Below are 13,820 nucleotides of genomic sequence, written 5' to 3' on the forward strand. Positions count from 1 at the left end.
TGCTTTCCATTCTTGTTTGATAGCTGTCTCCGGTCCTAAACAGCTGATTTGCGAATTTGCTTAAAATCATTCTGTTCGATTCGCAAAGACCAGTAAATGTAGTTGAAAATAATTCTATTTTTTGTCTTCTATTTTTCTAATTACCTTCCTTTTTTAATATCATTACGTCTTGGTCAGCTTCGATGTCTCCTGCAGTCTAAATTGTTAAATTTTCTCTAAGTAAATCTCTAAACATCTTATTTTATTCAAAATACTACCCACTTTCTAATAAAATTCTAATTTGAGATACGTTTATGTTTTTTTAGATATTCAATGTTGAAAACAAATATGAAAAAGATTAATATATTTATTTAAATGTCGTTAGCGAAAAATAAACTTAAAACACGCTAAATCATAAATACATTTGAGAGAAATGTGGCACTTCCTGGAACATCCTGTATGCACAATGTTGGATGATCTTAGGCAATTTCCCGAAAATGTCCTTTCGCGAGAGCGGCTTTCAAAATCTATTACGTCTTCGACACGTCGCTGTTGGAGGTCCTAACTTATTCATGGACCTGTTGAGGCGTTCAAGATGCGTTTAGGGATGGAAAGCAGGCAGACGCGCGTCCCGTCCCATTCCTCTCGTCCCATGAGTAGATATAAGGGTAGTTAGCACCCTTCTCGGCGTCGTTTCAAGAGAGAAAAGAGAGGGATAAAATCACTACAGTAGCCAATGATTCATGAAATTGCGCGCGGATTATGTGGAACGTTCGTTAATATTCTCGGAAAAGAGAACCGGTGAAGAGAGAAAGAGAAGAAAAAAAATTACGGAAATATTGAATTCTAATGATGCGATAATTCAGAACTCTAGGCAGGTGTAAAATGGTAGTTTCTTTAACAACACTGCTTATAATAATAGAAACAAAAGCTATTTTATGTCCGCGCTATTTATACACATGTTTCGACAAAATACATCCTTTATCGGGTAAGGAGGTAATGTCTGAGGTTAATGCACTCACTTAAGGAAATATAAATACGTAATGAAGAGAAGGATTTAGCGAAATAAGCGAAGCTTACATTAAACGATATTTAAATTTATATCTCTGTAGCTATCTTCAGCAAAATTATCTTATTATTCTAATAAAATAAGAGACAATATCTCTGTTACAGACAGTGGCGTAGCTAGGAAAGAGTTTCGGGGAGGGCTATAGCTTTAATTTGTTACAAATTATCACTATTAATTAGACACATCTGCACGGTATATTACCCACACTTAGCGCGACCCAGAGCCAACGACGGGGACGTGATGGGTTCTGGCTCCATTTTACTTTTTTTTTGTTTTTGAGTAATTTTATTTTTTTTTATTTTTTATTTATTATTTTTATCTTTTTTTTGTTTTATATTTATATATATATATATATATATATATATATATATATATTTTTTTTTAATATAATTTTTATGCTATGCTCACGACTTTGTTCATTTGAGTTTGATTTTAAAAACCAAATTTTATATTTAAATTAAAACAAAATTGTAATAGAACTGTGAATGTTTTTTAACATTGAAATTTTTAACATTTAACAAAAAAATTTAAACGTAGAATGCCAATTTTTATATATTATACTCGTGTGAAGTTAATGTTATTACAATCTATAATTGTATTCGACGATTCTTTTTAGTTAAAAATTTATTAAGCAAAATGTCATCATCGACATGTAGTTCCCGATGAATGCTCATTAAAGCAAGACCACTAAGTCTCGTTTGTCCAGTACTATTTCTTAAATAGGTTTTTAATCTTTTTAATGTTGAGAAGCTGCGTTCGACTGTTGCTGTAGAAATCGCTAAAGTTGCTAATATTTGCAGTAGTGTGTGCAAATTGGGCAAAAGTCATTGTCGGATCTTTATTGTATAAAAATATTAGATTTTATTTCCACGGAAATAAAATAACTATAATAAATAATAGTCGGAAACTATATTAAACTATAATAAAATAAGTCGGAAAAAATATAAACTCGATGAACTGTAAAGGTAGTAAAAGATTTTGACGACTGGACTACGAAGGAAAGCGAGGCATACGTTTCTGAGTGAAGCATATTAAATGCGTGAAACAGCATATATGACAGAAATTCACTTTTGTGATCAGCTATGAAATTATTAAAATTATTAAGAATTTCGGGGGGGGGCTGCAGCCCCCACAGCCCCCCCCCCTGGCTACGCCACTGGTTACAGATATATCTATTATTATATTAGGTCCTTGAATAAGTTCTCGCTGTTTCTTAAAAGATGGCGTAGCGGCACTCTGTGCATGGAATTTCGTACGGAAACGCATCAGCTAAGTAGTACTATATGTAACCTCAAATTCTAGTAGATACAGTTTACCACAGTGTCAACCACGTGTTTAATTACCTATTGCGAAAATGTCTACTTTTGTACCAAATAAAGTGTTTTTGCGGGGAATTTTATTGCACTGCTTTATTCAAAAGAAATCTGCAGCTGAAGCACACAGAATTCTTGTTGAAACATATGGTGACAATGCTCTGTCGAATACGACATGCAGAGACTGGTTTAGGCGCTTTAAAAATAATGACTTTGACCTTGAAGATAAAGAACGTTCTGGAGCACCGACAAAGTTTGAAGACGAAGAATTGGAGGCATTGCTTGATCTAGATCCATGTCAGACGCTAGTAGAGCTCGGGAAAACATTGCAAGTAGATGCGTCAACAGTTTCAAAACGTTTAAAAGCGTTAGGAATGATCCAAAAGCAAGGACATTGGGTGCCGTATGAGTTGAAGCCGAGAGACGTTGAACGACGTTTTCTCATGTGTGAATTGCTGCTTCAACGGCATAAAAGAAAAGGTTTTCTGCACTGTATCATCACTGGAGATGAAAAGTGGATACACTACGATAATCCTAAGCGTAGAAAATCGTGGGGTAAGCCCGGCCATGCATCAACATCGTCGGCAAAGCCGAATATCCATGGTTCGAAACTTCTGCTCTGCATTTGGTGGGATCAGCAGGGCGTAATTTATTATGAGCTGCTTAAACCTAATGAAACTATCACGGGAGCTTGCTATCGACTTCAGATGATGCGTTTGAGTCGAGCTCTAAAAGAAAAGCGGCCACTATACGGGCAGAGACACGACAAAGTCATTTTGTTACATGACAATGCTCGGCCACATGTGGCAAAACCAGTCAAAACTTACCTGGAAACGCTTCAATGGGAAGTTCTACCTCACCCGCTGTATTCACCGGACATAGCCCCCTCGGATTACCACTTGTTTCGGTCGATGGCGCATGGTTTGAGCGAGCAGCGCTTCCATTCTTTCGAAGAAACCGAAAAATGGGTCGATTCATGGATTGCGTCAAAAGATGAATCGTTTTTTCGACGGGGGATTCAATTACTGCCAGAAAGATGGGAGAAAGTGGTCTCTAATGATGGACAATACTTTGAGTAAAGTTATTGTAAGCCTTATATTTTAAATTAATGTTTTTTTTAACAAAAAAAAACAGCGAGAACTTATTCAAGGTCCTAATAAATATGTTTTCGAGAAGAAATAATAATATTTTTTGTTAATAAAGAATCAATAAATACTCAATAAAAAACGATTTTTAATCTATTTTTGGTAGTATCTTTAGTATCAAATAATTACCCTTCCGCAACATAAAACAGCAACGCGAAGAATAAATTGCACACTTGAGAATGCGTAACTAGTTACTTGGTGGATGGTTTTAAAAATTCTGTTCGGCTATCGAGGGCTGCATCGGCATACCTTACATAATTGGCCGGTTACGAGCACATCAAACTGAAAGAGAGACGAGGGAGGAGCCCACGCGGGAGGTTCGATACGTGACGAGGGTGCCGCACGCAACTTTCTAGAACGGTTATGATTCACCTGGGCCAGCACGTTGTTATAGTTACTTAAGTGCATCTTGCTTATCCCTTGTTGAGTTCATCACCAACAAATCTTGTTCAACTGCTACTCGATTTCTGTTATATAATTTTTTTGCATAAATACTTTTACAAGAAATCGGATTATCAAAATAATAATCAATAAGATTGTACCAAACTTTTATAAACATTATATATTAATTGTTTATATATATTTTTATGGCAATATTAAGAAAATTTTATATTGCAGATAATTCTACGTGAATTTTATTTTCATACGTAAACATATACTGTAAAGCTTTATTACTAATATACTTATCGTTGATAAAATTATGAAAAATGATGGCTTTTATTGCAATCATAAAAAAATTTATCTATTTCATCTTTTGAACAATATTTTATAATATTGTTAAAATTTATTTTAGCTTGATGATAATTCATCTTATACATATACTACACACCAATAATATAATTACATAAATAAATTTTAATATTATAAAAATAATATTTATAGAAGCATTATATGTCTATTTTGTGTTCGTCACCGTCGTGAATGAACTTTTACTTGCGTCGCCTCGCATAGCGTTTCGTCGGATTCGGGCTAAGAATGATTTCACCCATTTTACGAGCAATAACAGAAACACGAAGACAAGCGAGCAAATCAGTGACGATGACGCCAGACCGTGCTGGTGGTGTCTAGACATCGTCGTCGACGTCGTTGTCGTCGTTGTCGTCGTTGTCGTCGTTGTCGTCGTCGTCGTCGCACTGACTCACTCGACGCCGACGCCTAACGCACACGGTGGGGCAGAGCTAAATATTGCGTGCACGCAATGACACACGGTGCTTTATTTGAAATAGTTTCACAAGCGTATGTTGATTCAACAGCATATCCGACTCATGGAGAAGGAAGAGTTATTGGTGGACGTAGAGAAAACGCTCAGAACGGGCCGATAATCCTTTGCGAAATTGTCAGCGATGCGGCGAACCTGAAACCAATGAAAAAGCGAGTGAATAAATTTAATATGAATAATTTTTTATCTTAAAAAAGACTTGGAAGATTTTCATTGTTGCCTCTTTCTCGCAATGCTAATTGGTTATCTCGATGCGTTACTTCGAGCTATCAATTGGTTGTCATTGCGAAAGTTGCATTTAACAATTCATATGCAATCTAACATAATGTTGCTTAAATTATTTTTTAAAAACCTATAAAATTTTATTAGACATTTGCACACATTCTTTTAATATTTTTCACATTTACTTATATGTACCTATACATATAGGTAAATGTGAAAAATATTAAAAGAATGTGTGTAAATGTCTAATAAATTTTTATAGGTTTTTAAAAAATAATTTAAGCAACATTATGTTAGATTGCATATTGTTCTTTTTACATTCATAAATTGCTACGAATAGTTAAGACATATAAGAGCATGTGGAGGATTAGATTTAAAATTAACAACCAAATAAGACGTACCATAATTATTGGTCATAAAAATATTATAATTTTTATTTTATTCTTAAATTATGAGATATAATAAAATCTTATAATATTTTTTATCTTTAAACTGTGGAAGTTTAAAGTGTTTTTTCACACTGACACTTGACGCTCAATTTTAGCATTAAAAGATATCACATGGCCAAAACCTACTGCAACGATTGATTACAGTTATTGATGGTCATGTGATATCTTCTAACGCTGCAATAGTGCGTTGAGCATCAGTGTAAAAAGACATATTTAATACAGGCGTTAATAATAGACACATGAGATTTAATTTTGTGCAACTATTTCATAAATTAGATATTTTTACACAAAATATATTTAACCTTCTTTGTTGATGAACAAAAAATATTTTATATTTATATATTTTACATAAATATTTTATATTTATTTTATATTTTGAACACTTGTGATTTAATAAACGCAAATTTCAATAATTTATTTAAAAATATAATATTTTTAATATAATATTTTTAGTCAAATAGCAAAGTTATTTATATTATATTTATATTGTTAATATTTAGAAGAAGGCTAGTAGAGAGAGACTGTAAGGATGTGAAAGTAGTTCCAAAATTTATTCAATTGATATGTTAAACAGATCAATTTTTAAAGAATAAAAGTGAAATGTTGCCCAAATATTTAGTAAACGAATAGCTGCGCTAAAACGTACACGCAAATATCAGTTGCTCTTTCAAGTGCAGCAATTGTTATGATAAATTTTATTGATTATTCTAATAAATTAATCGATATTTTAAATTTTGTCGTAATATATAATCGTAAAAAATATAGAAAAATTTCTACCAAAAATAAAAAGCAAATTTAATTTCACAACAAATAATGTATATTTTGAAATATATTAATTAACGTAATTGACGCCAACGGTTTGCATGTTATAGATACACAAGAAATCATATTTAGAAGCATAATATACAATTATAAGAAAAAATAGTATAAAATAGTAAAAATATAAGTTATTAAATAAAAAAATGTTATGCCAGGCTAATCTTGAGATGATATTCTTTTTTATGATATTCAGTACTAAACATATTGTCAACTAAATCAATCCAAACGACTTAACTATATTCGCATGCAAAAAACCTGTTTGGATAAACCTAGGAGAGAGGAGGATTCAAACCCGATCCTTGCCCCTCCCCCCATACTGCCGCACGAGAAACTCGTACGTTACCCAGTGGACCACACAAGTCCACCGACAATTCTACGCTTAGTATATAAGATGTGCCACTTTAACTTTCACACCGTAATAACTCGAAAACATGACGTTTTGGTAAAAAGTGTTTCAAATAAAAATTGTAGAGTTTGGAGAGGGAAAAAGATAGGGATATTAGTTTGACCTTGGGTAGAGGCGTTTCGGAGGTTTAAAGGTCATCTTTATTTTTTTAAACGAAACTACCCTATGTTTTTATATAAATCGATTCCTCGCAATATTCGGTTAAAAAGTTATAGGTAAGATGGCCAAAAATTGAATAGTTTACGAGATATTTTATTTAATTTGACATAATTTTACGTAAACTATAAAATATCTCGTTCAATTTTCATTTTTTAATTATCTTACCTCAACACTTTTATGCATAAAATAATGAGAGAAATCATTAGATATAAAAAAACACAGTTGTTTTTAAGAAAAAATATGTAATTGAAGTGATACATCATATTTTTATGTAATTAAAAGAATAAATGGCGCGCGGAGTACCTTGTAACAAATAAAATAGTTGTTGCAAGATACAAAAAAGTTACAAAATTTTGGAATTTGTATGTGTATATATGCGCGCGCGCGCGTGTGTGTGTGTGTGTTTGTGTGTGTATGTGGTATAATATACATATATGTATACATATATTATTACATAGAATTATAATATTTTTATATTTTATATATTTCTAAGTTAAATTTTATATATTTCTAAGTTAAATTCATTTTAAAACAACATAAATATCGTTAATGTTTTTATCTAATATTATTATTTTTCTCAATTTATGTTAAATGTTGAATTAATTTCCAATGTCAAAGACGAATATTTACGATGTGCTTTTCGTGAATCGTTAGTTGACGGGAGAATTCGCGTGAGAAAGGACGAGATCAAGAGTCAAGAGTCGATCCGAAGAAATACGTCCCGGGAAAGGAGCCCGCTTCCAGGACGCGGCGGTAATAATTTACTGAAGAACTCTATAATTGGACCTTTAATCTCGTTTACGACGAAGAGATCAAGCGCACTCTGTCAGGGTCGCGTGCGCTCGAGCGAGCGAGCAAGGCGCGCGGTGCATTCCGGTGCACCGCCGCCCATGGTGACGTTGCCTGAAATAGAATCGTACTTTAATGTTGAGGACTTCCAACATCGTTTCTGGGACATCGTCGATAAAACGGGCTTTCTAAATGAAGATATGTACTTTACCATTCTGCGTTCTGTGCCCGCAGTTACATGCGCTATTCGCTGCATTTAGTGAAATTATATGACATTAACATAAGATCGATTAAGATGTATTGCATGATGCGTTTACTTTGGATGCTTTCCGTTTTTAAATTGGATAAAAAGTAACTTTTAGCGAGATACTGAGGGCTCTTTTATTTGTATTTTTAAATGTACGCTACGGAATTTTAAGATTGATATGTTTATGTGAGGAATCGTATAAAATCACATCTTAACACAAGTTTTTTTTTATATTTTGAAATATCTATTTTAATTTTTTTCGTAATTGTTTTTTTTTTTATATTTTTTTGTATTTTCTACTCTTTTCATGTAAAAAGAAAACTGATCTTTCATCTTTTCTATAGTGCTCTTTTCTAAATTATATTTTCCATCAATGTTGTGTAACTTTAGTGGAAACGAGATGTGTAAGAGTTGACACTGCTAAGTACGAAATTTTTCTGACACACTATATTAATCTCGGAGAATCACCTACAAAAGGGTTAACCATGAGTCACTCGTCGGCCTGTTTTGGAAACGCTGACAACACGGCAGCCCTTGAGTCATAACGCTCTCCGCTATCACGACGTGATGCATTGACTCGGGCTCACCGGTGGCAGTGTGTCACGCGACGCGTGCCCCGTCTTGTCGCATCGCGGTGCTTTCTCGCTCGGCGCCCAATGAGTCGTCGTCGCCGACGCAGGCGTCGCCAGAAATCCTATGCGATCTCCGTTCCGGCATCGCCCATTCTTTTACACCGATTCTTTATGCAATTCTCGTGGGTCTTTGTGCTCAATTAACGAGTTACTTCTTTTATTATTTTTTCTTAATGTGATCTGAAAGCAAAGATACAAACATTTATAAATTTTTTAATATTATATATTTGAAAATTGAAATTTCAGATCATATGCATGCAATTTTTATTTATAGACCTATAGATTTTGTGTTATGATTCCAATGTAAGACAATAATAAAAACATTATTTTTTATGTCATTACATAAATCAAACAGAGTGATTAATTTAACTTTTTTTTTCATTGTATAAGCAATATTACATCAACAATTACTCTAAAGTTTATTATTTTCATCATTAATAATGCACAAATTAATTTTATGTCTTCTTTTTTTTAACTATAATCTGTTAATCTCGTTTTATTTTTAATATTATTTTTAGAGAATTTTATGTTGTTGATATACTTTGATATAATATTTTTTTATCGGTTTATGTAATTTGTTATAATATATCTTAGTTTAATTCAATAATTTATTTTAAAATAAATTTTTATATAACAACGAATATATTTAGGAAGATTATGATCGATACGTGTGAGAATAACTTCACGGCTTTAAGCGATAACTTTGGGAATGAAAAACATTTTCCTTGATGTTAATAGCTCTCTACGTTATACTGTATGGCGGTGTGAAATTCCCACGCAAACCCAACTGTTTGTTCGCTGGGGATCCTTCATGAGAGAGAAAGAAAGGGAGCATCGATGTATCAATTACTTTCCCATTTAATTATGTTCCACTCGAACTTTCAAATTCCCACGCCATAATGGCCTCGATAAAACAATAATCGAGAAGCACAAAGATAGCAGACTGATGACCGTTTAAAATGCTATTTCCAGTTAAATGTATTTGGTTGTTATTTTAATAAGATAGCAATTATAGGGAATGGAATTTCAAACAGCTTTGTTGAGTAATAAAGAAAAGATAGCGATAGCAATTTTATCAAGCAATTGTTCAAAACGATAATATGTAAAGACAAGATCATCGAAAAAAGTCCGAAAAATTATATAATAAATATAATTTTACATAGCTAAATGGTCGAAGAAATCATTAACCCATTTGCATCATTAGCGCATATACAAATGCGCTTGACTTTTATCTAGTTATTATCACCAGAACGCATATATGTATGTGTTCTTATTGTTAGACCACGTATTTGTTTCTTCACTTTTATCATTCACAAATCACTGAAATATAATATTTTCTATAATTTTTGTAATATTTACACTTAGATATAATAAAGAAAATTAGTAATAAGGGTATATTTTTCATACTTCCGTATGATGCAAATGGGTTAAAAAAATAATTACACACAATTACAGGAATGCCTTAACACATGAACTTGCACGAGTGTGAATTTTACAAATCAATTTAAATAAACCTTGACAAATTCATGTGTTAAGGCATTTCTGTAACCGTGACACATATGATTCACTACATTTCACTATTTATATTGGTCGGCAGCAAAAACTGTCGCACTGGTGTATTTACTTCGGCTTTTGTTCCCCGCTCGTTTCGCACGCCGCGATACCTATAGTATAAACACACATCTCTGTACATATTGACATATCTAATCAGCTGTTCGTAGCTCAATTTCTCCTCGGCCTTCTCGGATTTATACATTTTTCAAAAAATTTACCGCGGTCTTTGACAAATTTTCAGCGAGTTTCTTTCATTTCTTTCATTTCTCTTCGAACAGTAGATTTCTATATATAGTAGAATTTTATAATAATCCACTTTATAACAAAAAATCGCCATTTATTTTTATTTTCAAGTAATTGCTTCATAAAACTCTTCGATCTACGTACGCATTCCGAGAATCTATTTCGTTTCCAGAAGCAATGTCGCTGTCGAGGTGATTACCCGAGTCGAAATTTAGCACCTATATTGAACCTTAATCTTTTATTTTGAGGTAGGCATAAGAGAGTCAAAGTAGATGTTATGCATTGTATCGTATGTATATAATAGCACCTACTTTGGCACTACAATATGTCCGAAATTTCCTTTTTTCCTGCTAAAGCTTCAAAGTAGGGTTTAGTTAAAACCCTCCGTTGACCCGCTTTAGACCCTGAAAATATATAGATTCCTTTTTGCCAGCACTACTTTTATGATATTATCAAGAAATTCTAATGATGTTCACAATAAAAAAAAATACTAACTATAATTTTGATTAACGATAATTTTTAATAGCATACAATTTAAAAATATCATCAATCAATACCATTTAGTTGAATTTTATTATCTTTTGAAAATTTGTAATTATTAGAAATTTCTTGATAATATCAAAATATAATATCAAAATTCAACTATTGAGTATTGATTTCTGATATTTTTAAAAATTGTATGCTATTAAAATTATCATCAATTAAAATTATATAGTTAGTAATTTTCTTTATTATTGTGAAGATTTTTGCAATCATTAGAATTTCTTGATAATATCATAAAACTAGTGCTGAAAATCCATATACCTTTGTGATTATATTAAAAATATTAAATTAAGATATTAAATATAAAATAAGATATTAAAAACATTACATAATATTTATTGAATTAAATATTATTTATTAAGTATATGTAATACATATAGTTAAGAGTATATTATTAAGTATAGTTAACATGCGTTAAAACAAGTTCAGACAGAAATACTTATACAGAAAAAGGTCCAAATTAAGACTGAAACGTTTGATAATATTGTATCACTTAATAAAGCAATAATCAAAATACAACCACATTATGCATATTGCTCGTATAGTTTTTCATTTTTATTTGAATTTTAACGAGTAATCTAAAATAGTTAACATTTAATAAAAAAATTAATTTAAAAAAATTTTTTTGCGTTGAATTTTTTTCAGATATTATATCACTATTTTGAAGAAGGAAACGGAAAAGTATCAATATTAATGAAAGTTGGAAATGCAACGAATCAAATATTTTCCTTTATGATTAAACATTATAATAACTTATATAGGTCGAATTTATCTAGTATATATATATATATATATATATATATATATATATATATCTACTAGATAAAAGTTCGAGGCTTAATGGAGGAGTTTTCGCAGTAATACAATCTGTGTACAAAAATTTGTGTGTATACAAATTTTGTAAGGCTCTATAGGTTTAAAGTAGTATTTCAACGTCAAATTATAGAAGATCAAGTTTTAAAAGAGGAGTTCTAGGTTCTAATTCCGTAAAAATAGGTTCATATAGGTTGTATGAGCATTAAAAGAGACGCTAAATTTCGACTCGGGTATCGACGGGTGCAATCGGTCTTTAACGCGAAAACTCGTGGGACCCGTTATACGGTTCCGTAATTGCCACGCCTCGTCACGAATAAGTTTCGAGGGAAGTGGTGGAGCCCTTCGAAATTGCTGACGGTTGATCGGTGATTCATGCTGAACGACGATACGACGACGACAACGACGAGAGGTGCGGCCGCGTGTCGAATGCGTCCGCAGTGCATGTGCAGGTAGGAGAGACGAACCCGCCCTACACCTGCGTCGTCAACGGTTGCGCGAAATAAACGCACTGAATTATACGGAAATATTACCACTAAGGTGGTTAGAATTGTACAAAGGGGGCAATTCGAGTCGCACCGTCGCGTTTCGTTATGAAATAAGCGCGCATAGGCGAGTAATCATCGCGCGATCAAAACGTATAATGATACTTAATTTGATAATACTCGGCTAAGTGCTTCCAAGTTTCGTTGTAATTGTATATGCGTCTCTTTCGGTTCTTATTTCTGTTCCTAACCCTCGTCGGCGAAACTTCGAACATGCTAATCTCGTCGTTTATATGGATACATTTTGATCGAGACTGCCGACATTTCTTCACCGAGGGTTTCAAAGTTATACTTATGCTCACTTTTATACGCATGTTATTTCACTAGTTTACTACTATTGTTATCTTCTAGTACTTTTCACATTGTATCTACTAATACTGTTATCTTTTAGTGAAAAATATGTTACATTATTATAATCTTATTTAAAAATTTGAGTCTTCAGCAGAAAGTTAACTCTTTCACTCGTGAATATGCAATCGTTTTTCTTTATAATTGATAATTTATTTATAATTTATTCCAAAATTGTAAAAAATTTTCTGAAATGTTTATAAGTGGCGCAACATTCTATTTAACACTATATCTCTCTAATCTTATAAATATATTTTTTAATATAATATAACTATAATAAAATAATTCAAGAAGAGTATATTTTTGCTTGAAGAATAAAATTCGATATCGTGAAAATTTCGAATGCTATGATTAATTAAATTATTGATATGTAATTTTACCGAATCTTTCATCTTACAAATTTATTTTTCATATGCCTGATACAAGATTAATCATGAGATTAACAACGTTGTGTATATTAATTTTGTAAAATAAGATATAAATTATTTTACTCTTTCTGTATGTTCATTTATTATAGCGTTTATTTTAAATTTCTTATTTATATTTCAAATTTATCTGGCTAGTCAGATTCAAAATATTACCGCAAATCAGGACAAATATTTTTACAATTCATAAAAGTTTCAAAAAAAAAAAAGAAAACACTTCAACTTAGGTAGTTATTTATATTACTTAGGCTAAAAGTTATGCTAGAAGCTTTTCAGAACCAACCAGACTTTCGAAGAATTATTGCTACTTTTATCGTGGCGTCTGTAATCGCAACAGGCATGATGAGATACAAATTGCCGGGTAACTCGAAGGATCGCTAAAGCGGCGTGAATACCTGGCCGTCTAAGGTACATAGGTATCCATAGACTAAAGAGAAGGGCGAAGGCGTGCACGTATAATGCCTATGTGCTTCTGTCAGCGGCACGCGCTCATTAGAGACCCAGTTGCTTGCAGCGGCGGCCCGGCATTGTGCACCCTCGCCACGTCAATAGAGAATCCGAAAGAAAGGCGAAGAATAAAGAAGTTTCTCCCTTCTTCTCCCGGTGCACCATGAATGATAAACCTGCAATCTGCTACCGAAACCTCGTCTGTCTAATGGGGGTCGACTGCCGACGTCTCTCCATTCTGACGTTCGGTACGGGTTCGTAAGGAAGACGAACGCGAGGAAGGGTAGCTAATGGGATACCTGTTATAACGACATCGTGATAATGGTTGTAAATCAGAAGAGGCGTCACACGGGACAATGTTATCTCGTGAAATTTTGCATCGGATAGTACATCTTTCGTAAATTGTTTCTTAAAAATTATTTTTTCTTATTAAACGCTGAATCAAAATCGTTTA

This window comes from Linepithema humile, chromosome 1 (genome assembly GCF_040581485.1).
Source record: "Linepithema humile isolate Giens D197 chromosome 1, Lhum_UNIL_v1.0, whole genome shotgun sequence".
Lineage (NCBI taxonomy): Eukaryota > Metazoa > Arthropoda > Insecta > Hymenoptera > Formicidae > Linepithema > Linepithema humile.